This window comes from Tamandua tetradactyla, chromosome 11, assembly GCF_023851605.1.
Source record: "Tamandua tetradactyla isolate mTamTet1 chromosome 11, mTamTet1.pri, whole genome shotgun sequence".
Taxonomy (NCBI): Eukaryota; Metazoa; Chordata; class Mammalia; order Pilosa; family Myrmecophagidae; genus Tamandua; species Tamandua tetradactyla.
In genome coordinates, this window is record NC_135337.1 from 6,901,753 (window position 1) to 6,922,561 (window position 20,809).

Consider the following 20,809-nt stretch of genomic DNA (forward strand, 5'->3'; position numbering starts at 1 on the left):
CTGTGACTGTGTTCACCATGTGCCTTCTGACTTCAGAGAGAAACCCTGAACTTTGTCGGCCTTCTTGAACCAAGGTATCTTTCCCTGGATGCCTTAGATATTTCTATAGACTTGTTTTAATTGGGACATTTTCTCAGCCTTAAATCTGTGAACTAGCAACTCATTAAATTCCCCTTTTTAAAATCCATTCCGTTTCTGATATATTGCATTCCAGCAGCTAGCAAACTAGAGCAAGGGGTAAAAAAAGAAAGGAGGGGGGTAGATTGCAATACCAGTGGTCAAGAGAGGGAAGGGTAAGAAGGAGATATGGTTTCTTTCTTTTTTTCCTTTTATTTCTTTTTATGGAGTGATGTAAATGATTGTGGTGGTGACTGCACAACTATGTGGTGATATTGTGGGCCACTGATTGTATTCTCTGGATGGACTGTATGGTGCATGAAGATATCTCAATAAAAATATTTTTTAAAAAACTCCCAACATAGAAAAACCCAGGACCAGACGACTTCACAGAGGAATTCTACCAAACATTCCAGGAACTCCAATCCTGCTCAAACTCTTCTAAAAATTTTGAAGAGAAGGGGAAACGCCCTATTTCATTCCATGAGGCCAACATCACCTTTATTCCAAAGCCTGATAAAGATATCACAAGAAAAGAAAATTTCAGGCCAATATCTCTTAGTAATATAGATGGAAAAAAATCCTTAGCAAGATACTAGCAAACTGAATAAAGCAGCACATTAAAAGAATTAAACACCATGATCAAGTTGGATTTATCCTTGGTTTGCAATGTTGGTTCAACATAAGAATATCAACTAATGTGATACCCCATATCAACAGAATGAAGGAAAAAAAACACATGATCATCTCATTTGATATAGGAAAGGCATTTGACAAAATCCAGCATGCCTCCTAATAAAAATACTTAGAAAACTAGGAATAGAAGGAAACATCCTGGACATGATTAAGGGCATATATGAAAAGCTACAGCTAACATCCTGCTTAATGGTGAAAGACTCAAAGCTTTCTAAGATCAAGAACAAGACAAGGATGCCCACTGGTCACCACTATTAATCAACATTGTACCTGAAGTTCTTGCCAGAACAAATAGACAAGAAAAATAAATAAACTATATCCAAATTAGAAATGAAGAAATAAAAATAACCTTATTTTCAAGGATATGACCCTGTCGTGATCCAGGAAATACTGAAAATTTCACAACAAAGCTCCTAGAGCTAATAAATTAATTCAGTAAAGTGACGAAGGTATGAGGTCAACATCTGAAAATCAGTAGTGATTCTATATACAAGGCAATGAACAATAAACAGAAGAAATCAAGAAAAAAATCCATTTACCATAGCAATTAAAATAATAAAATATCTAAGAATAAATCTGACCAAAGACGTAAAGGACTTGTATACAGAGAAACTACAAAACATTGCTAAAATAAATTTTTAAAAACCTAAATAAATGGAAGGGCAGTCTGTTTTAATAGACTGAAAGACTACTGTCAAGATGTCAATTCTACCCAAAGCAATTTACAGATTCAATGCAATCCCAATCAAATTACAAGAAACTTCTTTGCAGAGATGGAAAAGCCAGTCATCAAATTTTTGTGGAAGGGTAAGTGGTCCCAAATAGACAAAGCCATCTTGAAAAAGAACAAAGTTGGGGTGGTCACACTTTCTGATCTTAAAACTTATTACAAAGCCACAGTAATCAAAACAGTGTGGTAGGTAGGAGCCACCAAATCATTCCCCACCCTGCCCAGCCTGAGCCCTGCAGGCTGCCGCCACCACCAAGGCCATGAAAAAGCAGTTCAACTGCATGAAGCACTGGCCAACCAGGCTGTGGGGAGAGCTGAGAAAACAGAAGTCCTCAGTATAGATCTGTTACAGATCGATCAGTCCAGGTGCCACCATTTCCACAAGCACTTAATGGAGTGTTGGCAGGGCCAGCATGGCACAGCCCCTCAGATGAGACACAAAAACTCCCTTTGACAGCTCTCGCTCAGAATATGCAAGAAGCATCAGCTCAGCTACAAAATTCTCTCCTGGGGAAGATGCTAGAGATATGTGGAGATGCAGAGCATCAGCTGGCTTTAGAACTCTCTCAGCACAAAGTCTTTGTTGAAAGGAGATTGAGGATCCTCTGTATGGCACAGCTGAAATGGAGATTCCCAATATCAAGAAACAGAGGCAACAATTCAGTAAATTGGTGTGTTCTAGTTTGCTAGCTGCCAGAATGCAATATGCCAGAAACAGAACAGCTCTTAAAGAGGGGAATTTAATAAGTCACTAGTTTACAGTTCTAAGGCCAAGAAAATATCCCAATTACAAGTCTATAGAAATGTCCAATCTAAGGCATCCAGGGAAAGATACCTTGGTTCAAGAAGGCCAATGAAGTTCAGGGTTTCTCTCTCAAGTGAGAAGGCACATGGCGAACACAGTCAGAGTTTCTCTCTCATCTGGAAAGGCACATGGTGAACACGGTCAGGGTTACTCTCTCATCTGGAAGGGCACATGGCGAACACAGCATCATCTGCTAGCTTCTTCTCCTGGCTTCCTGTTTCATGAAGCTCCCCTAGAAACATTTTCCTTCTTCATCTCCAAGTGTCGCTGGCTGGTGGACTCTGCTTCTTCTGGCTACGTCATTCTACTCTGCTCTCTCTGAATCTCTTATTCTCCAAAATGTTTCCTCTTTCATAGGACTCCAGAAACTGATCAAGACCCACCTGAATGGGTGGAGACATGTCATCACTTAATCCAGTTTAACAACCACTCTTAATTAAATCACATCTCCAGGGAGATGATCTATTACAGTTTCAAACATACAATGCTGAATAGGGATTAGAAGAGACGGCTACCTTTACAAAATGGAATTAAATTAAAACATGGCTTTTCTAGGGGACATACATCCTTTCAAACCAGCACATAGTATTAGATCGGGTTCGGTCAGAGTCAGGTAGAGCCAAACTCACAAAACTTCAGAAATCAACTTCCAGGGTCTTCCATCTGTCTTTTTAGAAGACAGCCTAAACGAAGACATGGATGAAGCTGGAAATAAGTACAATAATGCAAGGATCAAATTGCAGCAGATATGTACAACTTTATAGCCAAAGAAGGGGGAATGGGAAATGCTTTGTTATGTAATTAGAAGCCCAAGAGATTACCATAGGAAAGCTTTAGCGGTCTTTGAGAAGGCCCTCTCTGAAATGCGAGCCCATCAAGAGAAATGGGCAGAAAAACTCAACTCCTTTGGAAGAACACTTGAAGTGGGGTGGGCAGGAAATTGCACTTCCTACCGAAACCTGCATCGCGCTGCTCCTGGAGATGGGCAGGAAGGAGGAGGGCCTTTTCAGAATTGGGGCTGGAACCTCCAAGTTAAAGAAACTGAAAGCTGCTTTAGACCGTTCTACTTCTCACCTGGATGAGTTCTAGTCAAACCCCGATGTTGTAGCAGGTGCTTTAAAGTCCTATTTATGGGAATTGGTTGAACCTTTGATGACTTTTAATCTATGTAAAAATGGCCCCAAGTTACCAGTTGGCAGGATCAAGAGAAAAACTTTAAGATTTATAGAGGACATGTCAGAAGTTGCCACTGCAAAATTTTGTTAACTTTAGATAATTAATCAAGCTCCTTGCAAAGCTTGCTCAGACCAGCGACATTAAGAAAATAACTCTTAGCAACGCTGCAATTGTGTTAGGCCCTAACTTGTTATGGGCCAAAAATGAAAGAACACTTGCTGGAATGACAGCAGCCGCATCTGGTAATGCAGTTGCAGTGACTGAACTGATTATTCAGCATGTTGGCTGCTTCTGCCCTGAAGAGGTAGAATTTAACGTATCAGATGTGACCTCTCTCTAAGCCAGCCCAGCTGGTGAATTCACTGCCCTCCCCCCTATGTGGGACATGAGTCATTACAAGGAGTGTAAATCTCCTTGGCAAATGAAAAAGCCTTCTTGACCAAAAAGGGGAAGAAAGAAATGAGACAAAATAAATTTTCAGTGGCTGAGAGATTTCAAACAGAGTCGAGAGGTTATCCTGGAGGTTATTCTTATGCATTATATAGATATCCCTTTTTAGCTTATGGTGTATTGAAGTGGCTGGAGGGAAGTACCTGAAACTGTTGAGCTCTGCTCCAGTAGCCTTGATTCTTAAAGATGATTGTACAGCAACATAGTTTTTATAATGTCTCCATGTGATTGTGAGAACTTTTTATCCAGGTATGGACAGATGAGTAAAAAAAATAATGATAATAAATAAATAATAGGGAAAATAAAGGGTAAAAAAAATGGGTAGATTGAAATGGTAGTCAATGAGAGGGAAGGGTAAGGGATATGGGACGTATGAGTTTTTTCCTTTTTATTTCTTTTTCTGGAGTGATGCAAATATTCTGGAAATGATCATGGTGATGAATACACAACTATGTGATGATATTGTGAGCCATTGATTGTATACCATGTATGGACTGTTATGTGTATGAAGATTTCTCAATAAAAATTTTTTTTAGTGTATCAGAAGCATCTGTACTCTTGCCACCCAAATTTCCAATCACTCATCTTGTATTGGAAATGACACTGACTTGGGGACCCTGGAGAGGAAGCAGCCTGTCAGTATGGGAGTAATGGAAGGGGACTTGGTTAAGAAGGAGAGCTTTGGAGAGAAGCTTATGTCCACCAGTGAGGTGGCACTCTAACTAGAAAATACATATCCCCCCCTTTCCACCTGCCAATTCTGCCCATAGAGGCAGCACCACGGCTCCTGCAGACCCAAAGCCCCTTCTCCAAGACTCTAGGGCTGAAATCAGTGCAGGGGATGGGACTGTCCCCTCCTCTGAAGGCACACTGGAGCCGGGGCCAAGCCCAAGTGAAACCAGTCCTCCAAAGCCCAAGGACTCTGTGTCTGCAGCTGTAACTGCATCAAGGAGAAGCAGCAGTCAGATACCAGCAGCCAAAACCAGGCCCAGACTGCTCCCAGCTCCCACCAACTTTCCATCAGCCCAGCTTACAACTCTGCTAGTCCCAGTCTTCACACTTTGTGCCAAGCTGTTAAAATACCTGCTCTAGCAGCCTCCCAAACCAGGAAACCCACCTCCTGGCCATCCCAGGGGGCAGAGCTCTCCAGAAACATCTCAGCATCCAATCAGTCTGCCACCAAAGCTGTCCACCAGAAATCCTTCTCCCTCAGCATGCAGGCCAGTCTCCCAGCCAGTCCTCCACCACCTCTGCCCTATACACCCCGGAGGTTCTCCAGCAATCTGTCTCCAATACAAGCCCCAAATCACCCATTGCTGCATCCCCTGACCCAGATGCACACCAAACCAAAAGCCCTGGCTGCCCAGTGAGTATGGACTTGAGCAGCCATCTCAACACCCCTCTCCAGACTCCAACACTCACCAGTACTCCATCCCAAGGAAAACAGAAGAATCTTGGTCTCCCAGCTTCTCAGACCCAGGTGATGAGTAAGCCTAAGACAGTGCAGCCACATGCTGGAAACTTACACAGACTGAGACCAGTACCAAAGCCAAGGAACCACCTCAGCATGCCCACCTCTTCATCCACCTAGTACTCAGTCAGCTGCGACTGCAACCTCACCAACACCAATAGCTTCCAAAGTAGTAACGATGCCAATTCTAGGGTTTCAGAGCTGCTTCACAGCATCTTTCCTGAAACGCACTCACACTCAGCAAGCAAAGACCTGCCTGGCTGCATTCTGCTGCATATAGACAGTGATACAAAAAGTACTTCCCCTTGAAGAAAGCCATCTCCTGGCCCTTGACCCCTTCTACCCTGGTGAGTGGAACAGGAGCAGACAAACATTCATCTTTGCAGACAAAACAGTGAAAACCTTTCAGTGGAGGGAAAAAGACCTTATTATGTAAGACTGTCCTCTGCACAGCCCAGGAACATGGAGGCTGAATTTTTAAAGCTGAATGACCTGTGTCTTGAAGAAGTTGGCTTTCTTTTTTATTTTTTTACATGGGCAGGCACCCGGAATCGAACCCAGGTCCTCTGGCAAGGCAGGCAAGCATTCTTGCCTGATGAGCCACCGTGGCCCAAGTTGGCTTTCTTTAGATGGGAAAGAAATTATCCCAAGACAAAAACAAAATACCTAGAGAGGAAAGACTATTACTGCCAAAACGTGTATAGGAAGCTTTTGTCACTGCTTTTAATGCAGGCAGCACCAAAAGCAATTCCAATGAAGAAAAAGCAATGCATTAATAAATGCATTAATTATACAAGTTGCTTACTTGGACTTTCGCTCTTGTATATTAGAAGGGATCTTCTTGTCCTTCAGATGTGCTGCAGAATCATTTGTGTTAAGTGTGGTCTATGTCTTTCCTGACCCCCTTAAACCATGAGCATTGATGGTGACCACTGGGTCAGTCATTTCATCAAACAGGATGTGACTCATGCCTTGTTGGATTGCCAGAATGTGGAAAGAAATGTACTGTTCTGTGTATTTAAAAACAAACAAACAAACAATAATTGCTACTTGATAAGGAACAAATATTTTTCTGGCTTCATATTAAATTTGAATTAAATATATTCTGTGGTTTATGTAGAAAAAAATAGCATGGTACTGGTAAAAGACATATAGATCAATGGAATCAAATTGAGAGTTCAGAAATCAACCCTCACATTTATGGTCAACTGATTTTTGACAAGGTACAAAGACCAATCAATTGGGAAAGACTAGCCTCTTCAACATGTGGTGCTGGGAAAACTGAATCTCCTTTCACAAAAGAATGAAGGTGAACCCCTACCTCACACCATATACAAAAGTCAACTCAAAGTGAATCAGTGACCTAAATACAAGAGCCAGAAGTATAAAATTCCTAGAAGAAAACATAGGGAAGCATCTTCGGAACTTGTGTTAGGCAATGGTTTCTTAGATTTTACACTTGAAGTACAAGCCACAAAGGGAAAAATGAGTAAGTGGGAACTTATCAAAATTAAAACTTTTGCTCCTCAAAGACTTTAACATGAAGGTAAAATAACAACTTATATAATAGGAAAAATATGTGGAAAGCACATATCCAGTAAGGGTTTAATATCCAAAATATATAAAGAAATCCTTCAACTAAAAGAAAAAGACAACCCCCTTAAAAAGTGGGCAAAAGACTTGAATAGACATTTTTCCAAAGAAGATATACAAATAGCCAAATTGCACATAAGGAAAGCTCAACATCATTAGTTGTTAGGGAAAAATGCAAATAAAAAAACATAGTGAGATGCCATTTCACAGCCACTAGAATGGCTACTATTTGAAAAACAGAATATTACAAGCATTGGAGAGGATGTGGAGAAATAGGAACACTTGTTCAGTTGTGGTAGGAATGTAATATGGTGCAGCTATTGTGGAAGACAGTTTGACAGTTCCTCAGATAGTATAGAGTTACCACATGACCCAGAAATCCCACTTCTAACTATATTTCCCAAAGAATTGAAAGCAGGGACTCTAAGAGATATTTTCACATTGATGTTCATAGCTGCATTTTCACAATTGCCAAAAGATGGAAGCATCCCAAATGTCCATTAGTCTATGAAGGAATAAACAAAATGTGATGTATATACATACACAATGGAATATTATTTAGCCATAAAAAGGAACAAAGTTCTGATACATGCAACAACATGGAAAAACCCTGAAGACATCATATTGAGTAAAATATGCCAGACATAAAAGGATGATATTGTATGATCTCACTGATATGAAATAATTAGAATTAGCAAACTCATGGAGTCAGAATCTAGAATATAGGTTACTGGAGAATGGGGTAGGGGCAGGAAATATGGAGTTAAGGCTTAAATTGTACAGAGTTTCTATTTAGGATGATGGAAAAGTTTTGGTAATGGATGGGGGTGACAGCACAATATGGTAAAGGGAATTAACAGCACTGAATTATATATTTGAATAAATTAAAAGGTGAAATTTTAGGTTGTGTATATGTTACTAGAATAAACTTTTAAAAAAAAACATGAAACTGCATAACACAAACAGTAAACACTAAATTAATCCAGGTGTTAATACTAGAGTGGTATATGAAAAATCATGGATAAAATATATATGGGAACTCTATATTTAATCCATGATTTTTCTGTAAATCTGTAACTCCTATAATAAAATAAAAGAAATGCTTTAAATACAATAGGAGAAGGAAGGGTGTTAATATAGTCATCCTAACATGAAATTTTTTTTCTCTAGACTTCAAAATATTTTAGTCAAGTAATTTGGGTATTGAGTTGAAGGATATATAGCAGAACAGTAAAAAGTTGGCTTCATTTTAACTTAGTGTTCCCTTCTCTATACCATATTACTAGATTTTAGAGTACATGCATGGTTCAGTGTCAGAATGCTCACTTTCCATGAGACCAGGGTTCGATTCCCAGACCATTCACCTAAAATTAATTAATTAATTAATTAAAAAGCTATATTCTTTCAAAGGAATAGACCATTAATTTATGTAGAGCTTAGAAAATAGCTTTCTTAAATTGAATTCTGTTAAAACCATATATATTAAGTTTTTGCTTATAATTATAATCACAACTTATATTCAGTAAAACTGGCCTTAAAACAACTACTTAACCAGGGTTATATGTCCTTTGTTTTATTTTATTTCTCATACTTTTCACTAATTTGGATGGCCTTCCCTTCAGTCCACATTCTGTTAATTCTCTCAGTTGACTACAGAGGGCAGAAACTCATCAAAAAGTTAAACAAATTACCCATGCGACGATTTCTAGTATACGTCTCCTGTCCATATCCATGACTTTAGAAAATGGAGAAAATTAAATTTACTCTGGAGTTTCAGATACAGGAGGAGCCTTCAGTTTTTTTAGAGATTCGATTTAATCTCATGTGGACTTCACATTCATTGTTAAAAATCTAAAAGGTGTCCAAGTCACAGAAGAGTCTAAGCTTATCAATTTGTCCTGCTAAGCTGTCAAATTCACTTCGGCGGTCTGCAAAGAAACAGAGCTTCTGCTCAATATAGAAAGCAATTACCTTGTCTTTAATCTCAATTCCTAAAAAAAGTAAACAATAGTGGATATTGACACACTTCATTTATTACGGTTCTTTTAGATTATTTTGTTCTATTTTTAAAATGCAACGCTAGTATTCCAATAACACTGGGGAAAGCATATTAGAAAATTAGAAACCATAATAGCATAAAACAGTGACATTTGTAGCATAACTAAATAAAATTCCATCATGGGTTAATAATGCAAATTCCAAGTCCTCCTTTCAAATTGACTATATTTAATTAGAAAAAGAAGTTTCAAAAAGGGATCATATGTCCTAATACATTCTTCTTGTGGCATGATAGATTATAATAAAATGAGCACATCTTTTATGTTAATACCAACTAATCAATTGCAATAGACATAATGACTACTTTGCTATTTTCTCCTAGTATTCATCATTGCTGAATACATAATTATAGCACAGGATATAATTTATCCTTTGGCAATATGTCCATTGCAGATCCAGCATTTTCAATACATGCTTCCTTTTAGAGAATACTTACGTATCATAAGGAATGCAATGCAAGCCCACGTACTTCAATATCAAAAACTTGATAATTCATTGAGCAATGAATGCCATTTGTTTCTAAAACTGCCTCTATTAATCTTGTTGAAGGAAGGACATTTTGAAAAACAAGACATAGAGATAAAAAAAAAAAGTAATGCCGCTCTTCAGCAGTATAGATGGCCAGTGTCTTCCAATATTCTCCCCTACCCTTTCCTACCCTCTCAAAAGGTATCAGGTCAGACATATCAATCATCTTCCAAGCAATATGTTTTGCACAAGCTCTTTGATGCTGTGGACACTTGGAGGCAGACACTCTAACAATGCTGAGCAATTTACTGCCAATTTTCCAATGTCAATTGGAAATGTTTCCCTTCCATTGTTTAAAGTTTCCGAATTTTGTTAGGGTGCTTTTAAACTGATGAAGAATAATATGCTTAGCTACTGGTGCTATGGTTAGTGATTTTTTTAAAAGGTGCTAAGAGAAAAGTATATAACACAAGATGTATTGAGAGTTGCAAAAAAAAAAAAAAATCAAATGGTGTCACAATTTCTTTGTGACCCAAAACAACACTTTTATAAAAATTCAGCTTGATACAGCCTCTGTGGGGCACTTGTAACCTCCAGCAATTTTATTACACAAGGCACACAGCAATGGCCTCTGGTAGCCAAAGGTATATTGTAGTAACCAACTGATTACTGATTGCCACCAACTCATTATTTACTTTGGATTGGTAGTCATTATTTATACTTAGCTATTTATGGCTACTACTCTATTCACTAGTTGAACTAATATGCATTTCCAAGATGGGTATGTGATCTTGGACATTGCAGGTTTTATAAATGGGAGATTTTTGTATTCTAAATCAGAAATTTCAAAATTGTTGAGGAACAACAGCAGCTAGTTTGCTCAAACCAAAATCTGAGCTCATAGAATTTTTTCTCCATTACAAATGTTCAATAGCAAAGATGAAAAGTTGAATGAAGAATATAATTATCATGTGTGTTGCAGTTCAGTTCCCCAGGAAACAAGACTCTGAGATGAAAGTCAGCATGCAGAAAGTTTATTACAGTGTTCTTGGGATCAGTACCTGCTGGGGCGTGAAGGAAGCAGGATCAGGCAGAGGTTGAACTGTGCATAAAGGTTGTGGGCACTAACCTCCATACCTAGTCTACCTCCACCCACCACCCATAGTGTCGCACAGTCTCACCCCACCCTCGCTGAGCTAAGCACATCCATTTACAGCACTCCTAGGCCCACCCATTGGCATGGACCCACAATCACATCATTCTACTCTAGGAACCACACTTTACAGCAGTCCTAGAACCATGCATGTGCCCAGCCCTCAGCCTCATTTCCCAACTCTGAGAAAGTGCCGACCTGTGCAGCTGGCTCACCATCTGCCACCAATCCATGAAGGCATAATGTAGACCTGCACCCACAGCTCTACACACGCATGCAAACAGACCCATGCCTTAGACCAGTGCACATGAGGCACCCCCCAGACTGGTGCACCCACACAGCTACATCCTCCCTGGCTACTGGATGCCCACATTCACAAGCATCAGCATAACATCCCCAACCTGCACCACACCTGCCCTGAAACATATCACCTTACTGAGTGCTCCATCCCATGCCCTGATACCTGCTGTGCAACCATCCTGCAAACACTCTACTGAAAGAAATCAGTTCCCAAAGTAAATCAATCTTCATATCCAGGACCATGCACACACCAAAAAAAAAAAAGTCAAAGTAAATCAATTAAGATATTTACATGTGACAAAGACAGCAGAAGATCACTAAGCATATCACAATGCAGACAGATATTGCCCTGCCTAATGACAAATTAAAACCCCAGAGGAGACACAGACATTGGAACAACTAATCAAAGATGTTCATACAACTCTATTTAACAAAATAAGTGGGATAGCAAATGACATAAAAGATCAAGTAGGCAGTAGAAGAGCACAAAGAGGAATTTGAAAGAATAAATAGAAAAATAGCAGAAATCATAGAGATTAAATACTCTGTTGGCTAAATAAAAAACGTACTAGAGGTTCACAACATCAGATTTGAAGAGACAGAAGGAAGAATAAGTGATAGAGAGGACAGGATAACTGACTTCAAAGACTTAAAACAGCCAATGGCAAAAAAGATGGAAAATATTGAATAGGAACTCAGGAAATGATAGACAGAAAAAAAGTGCACAAATGTAAGAATCATTCGTGTCCCAGAAGAAGAAGAGAGGAGTAAAGGGCTAGGAAGATGTGCTGGTTTGAAATGATGTATGTACCCTAGAAAAGCCATGTTTTAATCCTAATCCCATTTTGTAAAGGCAGCCATTTCATCTAATCCCTATTCAACATTGTATGTTTGAAGCTGTAATTAGACCATCTCCCTGGAGATGTGACTTAATCAAGAGCGTTTGTTAAGCTGGGTTAGGTAGAGACATGTTTCCACCCATTTGAGTAGGTCTTGATTAGTTTCTGGAGTCTTATAAAAGAGGAAACATTTTGGAGAATGAAGGAGATTCGGAGAGAGCAGAGCAGAATGACATAGTCACAAGAAGCAGAGCCCATCAACCAGCGACCTTTGGAGATGAAGAAGGAAAACGCCTCCCGGGGAGCTTCATGAAACCAGAAGCCAGGAGAGAAAGCTAGCACATGAGGCCGTATTCACCATGTGCCCTTCCAACTGAGAGAGAAACCCTGACTGTGTTCACCATGTGCCTTCACACTTGAGAGAGAAACCCTGAACTTCATCGGCCTTCTTGAACCAAGGTATCTTTCCCTGGATGCCTTAGATTGGACATTTCTGTAGACTTGTTTTAATTGGGACATTTTCTCAGCCTTAGAACTACAAACTAGCAACTTTTTAAATTCCCCTTTTTAAAAGCCATTCCATTTCTGGTATGTTGCATTCTGGCAGTGAGCAAACTAGAACAGAAGAGTAGTTGAGGATATAATGGGGGGAAACTTCCCAACCCTCATAAAGGACATAAATATACAAGTCAAAGAAACCCAAAACACTCCAAACAGAATAAATCTAAATAGGCCTTGCCCAAGGCACATACTAATCAGTCTGTCAAATGTTGAAGAGAAGCAGAACATCCTGAAAGCAGCAAGAGAAAAACAATATACTACATACAAGGAAAATCAAATAAGACTGAATTCAGACTACTCAACTAGCACTCTGGAGGTGAGAAGGCAGTGGTATGATATATTCAAGATGCTGAAAGAGAAAGACTTCCAGCCAAGAATTTTGTACCCAGCCAAATTGTCCTTCAAAATTGAGTGAGAGCTTAAAGTTTTCACAAAGATGTCATGAAAGAATTTGTCAACAAGAGATTGGCCCTACAAGAAATACTAAAAGGAGATCTGCTGACTGAAAAAAAAAGTCAGGAGAGGGAGGTCTGGTGGAGGCACAGAATTGAAGAGTACCACTAAGGGCAATTTAAAGAATACAAAGAGAAAGATGGAAAAGAATATATAGATCTGACCAATAAAATAAAAAAGATAAGATGGCAGAATCAAGAAATGCCTTTTCAGTAATAACTTTGAATGTTAATGGACTGAATTTACCAATTAGAAGATACAGATTGACAGAATGGATTAAGAAAAATAATCCAGCTATATGCTGTTTCCAAGAGACTCATCTTAGATGCAAGAATACAAATAGATTGAAAGTGAAAGGATGGAAAAAAGTTTTCCACCCATGTTGTAACCACAAGAAAGCAGGAGTGGCTATACTAACGCCAGACAAAATAGACTTTAAATGTAAAGACATCATAAGAGACAAAGAAGTACACTATATACTAATTAAAGGGTCAATTCACAAAGAAGATATAACAATCCTAAATGTTTATGCTCCCAGTCAAGGAGCTCCGAAGTATATGAGACAGACATTAGCAAACTGAAGGGAGTGATACATGTTTCAACAATAATAGTAGGAGACTTCAACAGATCACTCTCCTCTATAAATAGAACAACCAGACAGAAGATCCACAAGGAAGTAGAGAAGTTAAATAATTTGATAAATGAATTAGACCTAACAGACATATATAGGTCATTGCACCCCAAAGCATAAGGGGTGGTCATGGAACATTCTCTAGTGTTCATGGAACATTCTCCAGGATAGTTCATATTCTGGGGCACAAAACAGGTCTTTATAAATTTTAAAATATTGAAATTATTCAAAGTATTTTCTCTGATCACAATGGGATGAAGGAGAATCTCAATAACCACCAAAGAAAGAGAAAATTTGCAAATGTATGGAGATTAAATAACATACTCTTAAACAACCAGTGGGTCAAAGAAGAAATTGCTAAAGAAATCAGTAGCTATCTGGATATGAAGGAAAATGAGAATGCAATTTATCAGAACTTATGAGATGAGGCAAAGATTGTGCTGAGAGGGAAATTTATTGCCTTAAATGCCTATATTAAAAAACAAGAAAGAGCAAAAATTGAGGACTTAGCACAGTTGGAGGAACTTGAGAAAGAACAGCAAACTAACTCCAAAGCAAATAAGAGAAGAGAAATAGCAAAAATTAAAGCAGGAATAAATGAATGGCAGAACAAAAGAATCAATAAAACCAAAAGTTGGTTCTTTGAGAAAAGCAATAAAATTGATGGGCCACTAGCAAAACTGACAAAGAAAAAAAGAGAGAGGATGCAAATAAACAAATTTAGAAATGAGAAGGGGTGCGTTACCACAGACCCTGAAGAAATAAAAGAAATCATAAGAGGACAGTATGAACAACTATACATCAACAAACTAGACAACTTAGATGAAATGGACAAATTTCTGGAGACACACAAACAAGGTACACTGACTCAGGAAGAAATAGAAGATCTCAACAAACCAATCACAAGTAAAGAGATTCAATCAGTGATTCAAAATCTTCTTACAAACAAAAGCCCAGGGCTAGATGGGAATTTTATCAAACATTCCAGAAAGAACTAACACCAATCCTGCCCAAACTTTTCAAAAAAGTTGAGGAAAAAGGAACTCCACCTAACTCATTTTATGTAGCTAATATCATTTTAATACCAAAACTGGATAAAGATGCTATAAGAAAGGAAAACTACAGGCCAATCTCCCTAATTAACATAGATGCAAAAATTCTCAATAAAATATTAGCAAATCGAATCCAACAGCACATTAAAAGAATTATACACCATGACCAAGTGGGGTTTATACCAGGAATGCTAGGATGGTTCAACCCAAGAAAATCAATTAATGTAATACAGCACACTGGCAAATCAAAATAGAAACATCACATGATCATTTCGATTGATACCTAAAAAGCATTCTACAAAATTCAGGATCCTTTTCTGACAAAAATACATCAAAAGATAGGAATCAAACATAAATACCTCAATATGTCAAAGGGAGCATATGAAAAAAAGATAACCAACATCATACTTAATGGAGAGAAACAGAAAACCTTCCCCCTAAGGTCAGGTACAAGACAAGGATGCCCACTGTCATTGTTATTATTCAACATTGTGCTAGAAGTTCTAGCTGGAGCAATCAGGCAGGACAAAGAAGTAAAGGGCATCCAAATTGGAAAGGAAGAAGTAAAACTTTCATTATTTGCAGATGATAAGATACTGTACTTGGAAGATCCTGAGAAATCTACAGCAAAGTTACTTGACCTAATGAACAAATTCAGCAAGGTGGAGGGATATAAAATTAATGTGCAAAAATCAGTAACATTTCTATACACAAGCAAAGACCTAGCTGAGGAGTCAGTTAAGGAAAAATTCCATTCAAAATAGCAAGTAAAAGAATCAAATACTTAGGAATGAACTTAACTGGGGACATAAAGGACTTTTACACAGAAAACTATATAACATTGCTAAAAGAAATCAAAGGAGATCTAAATAGGTGGAAAGACATTCCTTGCTCATGGATAGAAGACTAAATATAGTTAACATGTCAATTCTCCCCAAATTGAACTACAGATTAATCACAGTACCAATCAAAATCCAACAACCTACTTTTAAAATTTGGAAAAGCTAAGTACCCAATTCATCTGGAAGGGAAAGAGAACTCAAATAGCTAAAAGCATCCAAAAAAAGAAGAACAAAATGGGAGAATTAACACTCCCTGACTTTGAAACCTATTATAACACCACAGTGGTCAAAACAGCATGGTACTGGCACAAAGACAGAAGCATTGGCCAATGGATTTGAATCGAGAGTACAGAAATAGACCATAAAATCTATGGTCAACCGATTTTTTTTTTATTATTAATTAAAGAAAAAAAAAGAAATTAACACAACATTTAGAAATCATTCCATTCTACATATGCAATCAGTAATTCTTAATATCATCACATAGATGCATGATCATCATTTCTTAGTACATTTGCATTGATTTAGGAAAAGAACTAGCAAAACAATAGAAAAAGATATAGAATGTTAATATAGAGAAAAAAATAAAAATAATAATAATATAAAAAAAGAAAAGGAAAAAAAAAACAAAAGACACAAACAAACAAACAAACAAACAAAAAAACTATAGCTCAGATGCAGCTTCATTCAGTGTTTTAATATAATTACATTACAATTAGGTATTATTGTGCTGTCCATTTTTGAATTTTTGTATCTAGTCCTGTTGCACAGTCTGTATCCCTTCAGCTCCAATTACCCATTATCTTACCCTGTTTCTAACTCCTGCCGGTCTCTGTTACCAATGACATATTCCAAGTTTATTCTCGAAGGTCGGGTCAACCGATTTTTGACGGGGCCTCCAAATCCTCTGAACTGGGCAAAATAGTCTTTTCAATAATTGGGCATAGAAAAACTGGATATCAATAGCCAAGAGAATGGAAGAGGAGCCCTATCTTACACCTTACACACAAATTAACTCAAAGTGGATCAAACACCTAAATATAAGAACTAGCACCATAAAGCTTCTAGAAGAAAATGTAGGGAAACAGCTTCAAGATCTAGTAATAGGTGTTAGCTTCCTAAACTTTATACCCAAAGCACAATCAACAAAAGGAAAAATAGATTAAAAAAATAGCTCCTCAAAATCAAATGCTTCTGCACCTCAAAAGACTTTGTGAAAAAGGTGAAGAGGCAGCCAAATCAATGGGAGAAAATATTTGACAATCACATATCAGACAAAGGTTTGATTTCCTGTATATACAAAGAAATCATACAACTCAACAACAAAAGAACAAACAATCCAATTATAAAGTGGGCTAAAGATATGAATAGGCATTTTTCTGAAGAGCAAATACAGATGGCTCAAAAGCACATGAAGAGGTGCTCATTTTCACTGACTATAAGGGAAATGCAGATCAAGACTACAATGAGATACAACCTTACATCTATAATAATGGCTGCTATTAAGCAATCAGGAAACTAAACATGTTGGAGAGGATGTGGAGAAACTGGGACATTTATGCACTGCTGGTGGGAATGTATAATGGTGCAGCCACTATGGAAGACTGTTTGGCGGTTTCCTAGGAAATGAAATATCGAGTTGTCCTATGACCCAGCAATAGCACTATTTGTTATATATTCAGAAGAGCTGAAAGCAACAACACAAACAGACATTTGCACACCGATGTTCATAGCAGCATTATTCACAATCACCAAAAGATGGAAATAAACCAAATGCCCATCAACAGTCAAGTGGATCAACAAAATGTGGTATATGCATACGATGGAATATTATGCAGCAGTAAGACAAAATGATGTCCTGAAGCACATGACAAGATGGATGAACCTTGAGGACATAATGCTGAGTGAAATTAGCCAGACACAAAAGGGCAGATACTGTTTGATTCCACTTTTATGACAACATAAAGGTATAATCAGAGGCTTATAATACAGAATATAAGGGACTTAGAGATACATAGAAGCTAGAAACAGATTAACCATTAGCTAATGAGGTTGAACACCAATGTAAGGGAATAGATAGGAGCAAAGGTGATTCTCTAGTGGGTCTAGAAGTAAAATTACCATATTGAAGCGGAACAAGATAGAAAGGGGTTGTAGAGACCTATGTGTCGCCCTGACTCACACTAGAAATATGAATGAGTTCTTATAAGAATTACTTCAAAGATAAGACTCTTGTATAAAAAGTGTTTAAGTACAGAGTACAGGGGGGAAAACTGGTATTGCATGCTGTGAGCTATGTTCAAAAGGAAACCATCAGCACTACCACAGCAACAGCAGAGGTAAATAATGGGGGAGGGACAACAGTTAAGAGGAGGTTTAGATTTCCTATTTGGTGAGAGTGTGTTTATTGGTTTTCTGTCTCTTGGGAACAAAAAAAATTGTCTAAAACCGAGAATGTTGATGGACTGTGGACTTTGGGCCCTCTGCATTATCCTCCATGAATGCAGGTGGCTAAAGGTTGCACAGATGGAGAAGATTGGCGAACAATGATGTATACTTATGAACAAAGGTTGTGTTGTTACAAAAAGAAAGAATGTTGTGAGGCACATGTAGGACATTTGGTGAGACAAAATAAGCCAGAAACAAGAAAACAACAATGGTATGGTCACCTTTAGAAAATGCTTGTAAGAAAACAGGGCCTAAATTGTAAGTTGTTAGAGCAGACACATTAAACCCAGAGTGGTGACCATCATTTCTGGATTGTGAGAGGCTGTTTTATATTTATAACCTGATATTTAGAGATAAGAATGAAGCCGAACAGGTTGGGGTTAAAGTAATTCAGAACATAGGGGTAAGGAAAACAGTGTCTATATTTTAGAACCACCCATACTCTCTGAGACCAATGAAAGAAAGGCTTATTTGATTTGGAACTGAAATTTTTTTGTACTGCATAATCTAATTCAACCTATCTGTATAGTTCATTTGAACAACTGAAACACAGGAAGCACAGAATAAGAAAAAGGTTCTTTAATCCTCTATAGATTATTGTAATGCCTAGAAACATTTTAGAGTATATTAAGCAGATAATCAAAAAGTATTGGCAACATCTCCTGAGGGAGGGGAGAAAGACTATTTAACTCTTAAACCTTACCATCAGGAATCTCCTGATACTGTGTCAAACTTTAGGGACTCCCAAATCAATAGGCCATGCCCTCGATCATGAGGCTTACTCTTGTGAAGCTTATGTAGGTAGCGGAGAAGCTTAGACTACTTTTAGGCATGTCTAAGAGGTACTTCTGGAGGACCTCTGTTGTTGCTCAAATGTGGCCTCAGCCTCTAAGTCCAACTCTGCAAGTGAAATCATTGTCCTTTCCCTTACATGGGACATGGCATTCAAGGGTGAATGTCTCCCTGGTGAAGTGGGAGATGACTTCCAGGGATGAATCCAGACCTGGATGGGGTAAACAGCTGTACAATGTTGCTCCAGAAATAAAGAGAAATTTCATTACCTAACCAGGAGAGCATGCCAGTGGAAAATTTAAATCCAAGTTCTGGACAGAAAGTCTGAGTTTCTGTGAATGGCAGTTGTAAAGTTGCATCTTCTCTAAGTTTTCTCAAAACACACCTGTCAAGGGAACAGACAGAAAACCAACAGTCTAATTTAAGGGAGTTTCTTCTGTATTTTTTTTCCCTAGGTCCTGACTACCATCAGAATTTGACTACACATCTCTGGAGGAACTTGTAGTAAGCTCTGAGCTGCAGCAATACCTAGAGCAGACAAAGAAAAAATTGGACATATCTTTCAACAAGATCCAGAAAGTTTGCATGGTCCAATATGAAAAAAGGCCAAGAAGAAAAATGCAGTCCATTATCTATGCTGCAAATAGAAGAGGAGCCATTAGCAAAATCTACCTGGGGAGATATATAGAAAAAAGAAATCTAAGTGAATATAAGCTGAAGAATCTTCACATAAAACTGGCACTAGTCCTGCAGAGACTTCTCCTGGGTCATCCAGTAAGTAACCTGGAACAAATTGGTAGTTCTTAAGAAGTTTGCTTAAAGAGGATAACTCCTTTTTCAGAATATTATAAATAAAATGACTATAGATTCAGGATACAATCTCCCTTTAGAAAAAAATTGAAGAGTTTCTCAAAATTATAAATCAGAAAAAGTATTTCCTTTCAAAGATTGCTAATAAGACAATTGGAAAATTCCTTTAAAAATATTTCTTTTTTTTTGTTATTATAAAGTCTGTTCTATTTAGCACTAAAACAACTTTATACTTTATAAATGGAGACAGACCTATTTCCCAATCATATTTCCTAACTTGTTCTATCAGAAACTATTCCTAGAGTTCTCTAATTCCTATATGACTTACTAAGAAAAATGAAAATATTATTTAGACAAATTTTGTTTTTACTTAGGGATTGTAAAAACTTATAAAAAGTTGTTTACAAATCAACATACAAAACTGCAGAATCACCTCTTCTTAAAACTTGCATTAATAAAGTAATATCTTGGAAAGAAAGTATGCCCTTTTTTCCACTAGAGCCAATACTCAGTAAAACAGAAAATATAAATCCTGAAAAAAACTTTTTGTGATATAGGTGATATGATCATTTTGTTAGTGAGTTAAAATAAAAGAAGAACAAATCTCCTAAGAAAAATATATATACATATATATCTATATAAGGAGTTAAGTTCTGTTTTTTATTATTCAAATAATGTTATTTAATATTTCTAAATAAATGTGGATTTTAGAATAAGATAATTTTCACATTGTCCTTAATAACTGATTGTTTTGTTTCATTTTTACAAATGTCTGCAACTTTTGACAAAAACAATGAAACATTTAATATTTTTCATGGCATTTTTTTTTCAGCAAGAGGAAGGGAAATGAGTTTAGTCTCTAAGCCAAACTGTCAGAAGGCAAACTCTGATTCTGTCACTTAATACCTTTGTGACCTCAGGCAAGTTTATTGACTTCTGTGTCTCAGTTTCCCATGTGAAAAAAGAACACAATAATCTTAACTATCTGATAAAGTTGTCGTAAGAATTAGATAAATTAATATACATAAAGTGCATAGAACAGTGCCTGATACATGTATTTTTAAATATGTTTATTGAAATATCTTCATGCACCATACAGTCCATCCAAAGTATGCAATTATTGGCTCACAATATTCTCACGTAGTTGTGAATCATCACCATGATCATTTTCAAAACATTTGCATCAATCACTCTAGAAAAAGAAATAGAGACAAAAGAAAAAACATATGCATCTCAAACCCCTTACCCCTCCCTCTCATTGACCACCAGAATTACAATCTACCCAATGTTTTTTACCCTTTATCCACCACCACCCATTATTTATTTATTTATTTGTCCTTATTTTTTATTCATCTGTCCATACC

General features: G+C 37.4%; 1 protein-coding gene and 1 pseudogene across 1 annotated transcript in view; both read left to right on the top strand.

Moving 5' to 3' along the window:
• Positions 1-20,809, top strand: part of BCAS2 (BCAS2 pre-mRNA processing factor) — a 97,816-nt gene that overhangs the window by 72,365 nt on the left and 4,642 nt on the right. The window contains exon 7 of the transcript XR_013159203.1: positions 19,091-19,409. The gene's annotated coding sequence lies outside the window, so the exon portion shown is untranslated. The remainder of the gene's footprint in view (positions 1-19,090; positions 19,410-20,809) is intronic.
• Positions 1,804-5,754, top strand: LOC143650906 (rho GTPase-activating protein 17 pseudogene; annotated as a pseudogene).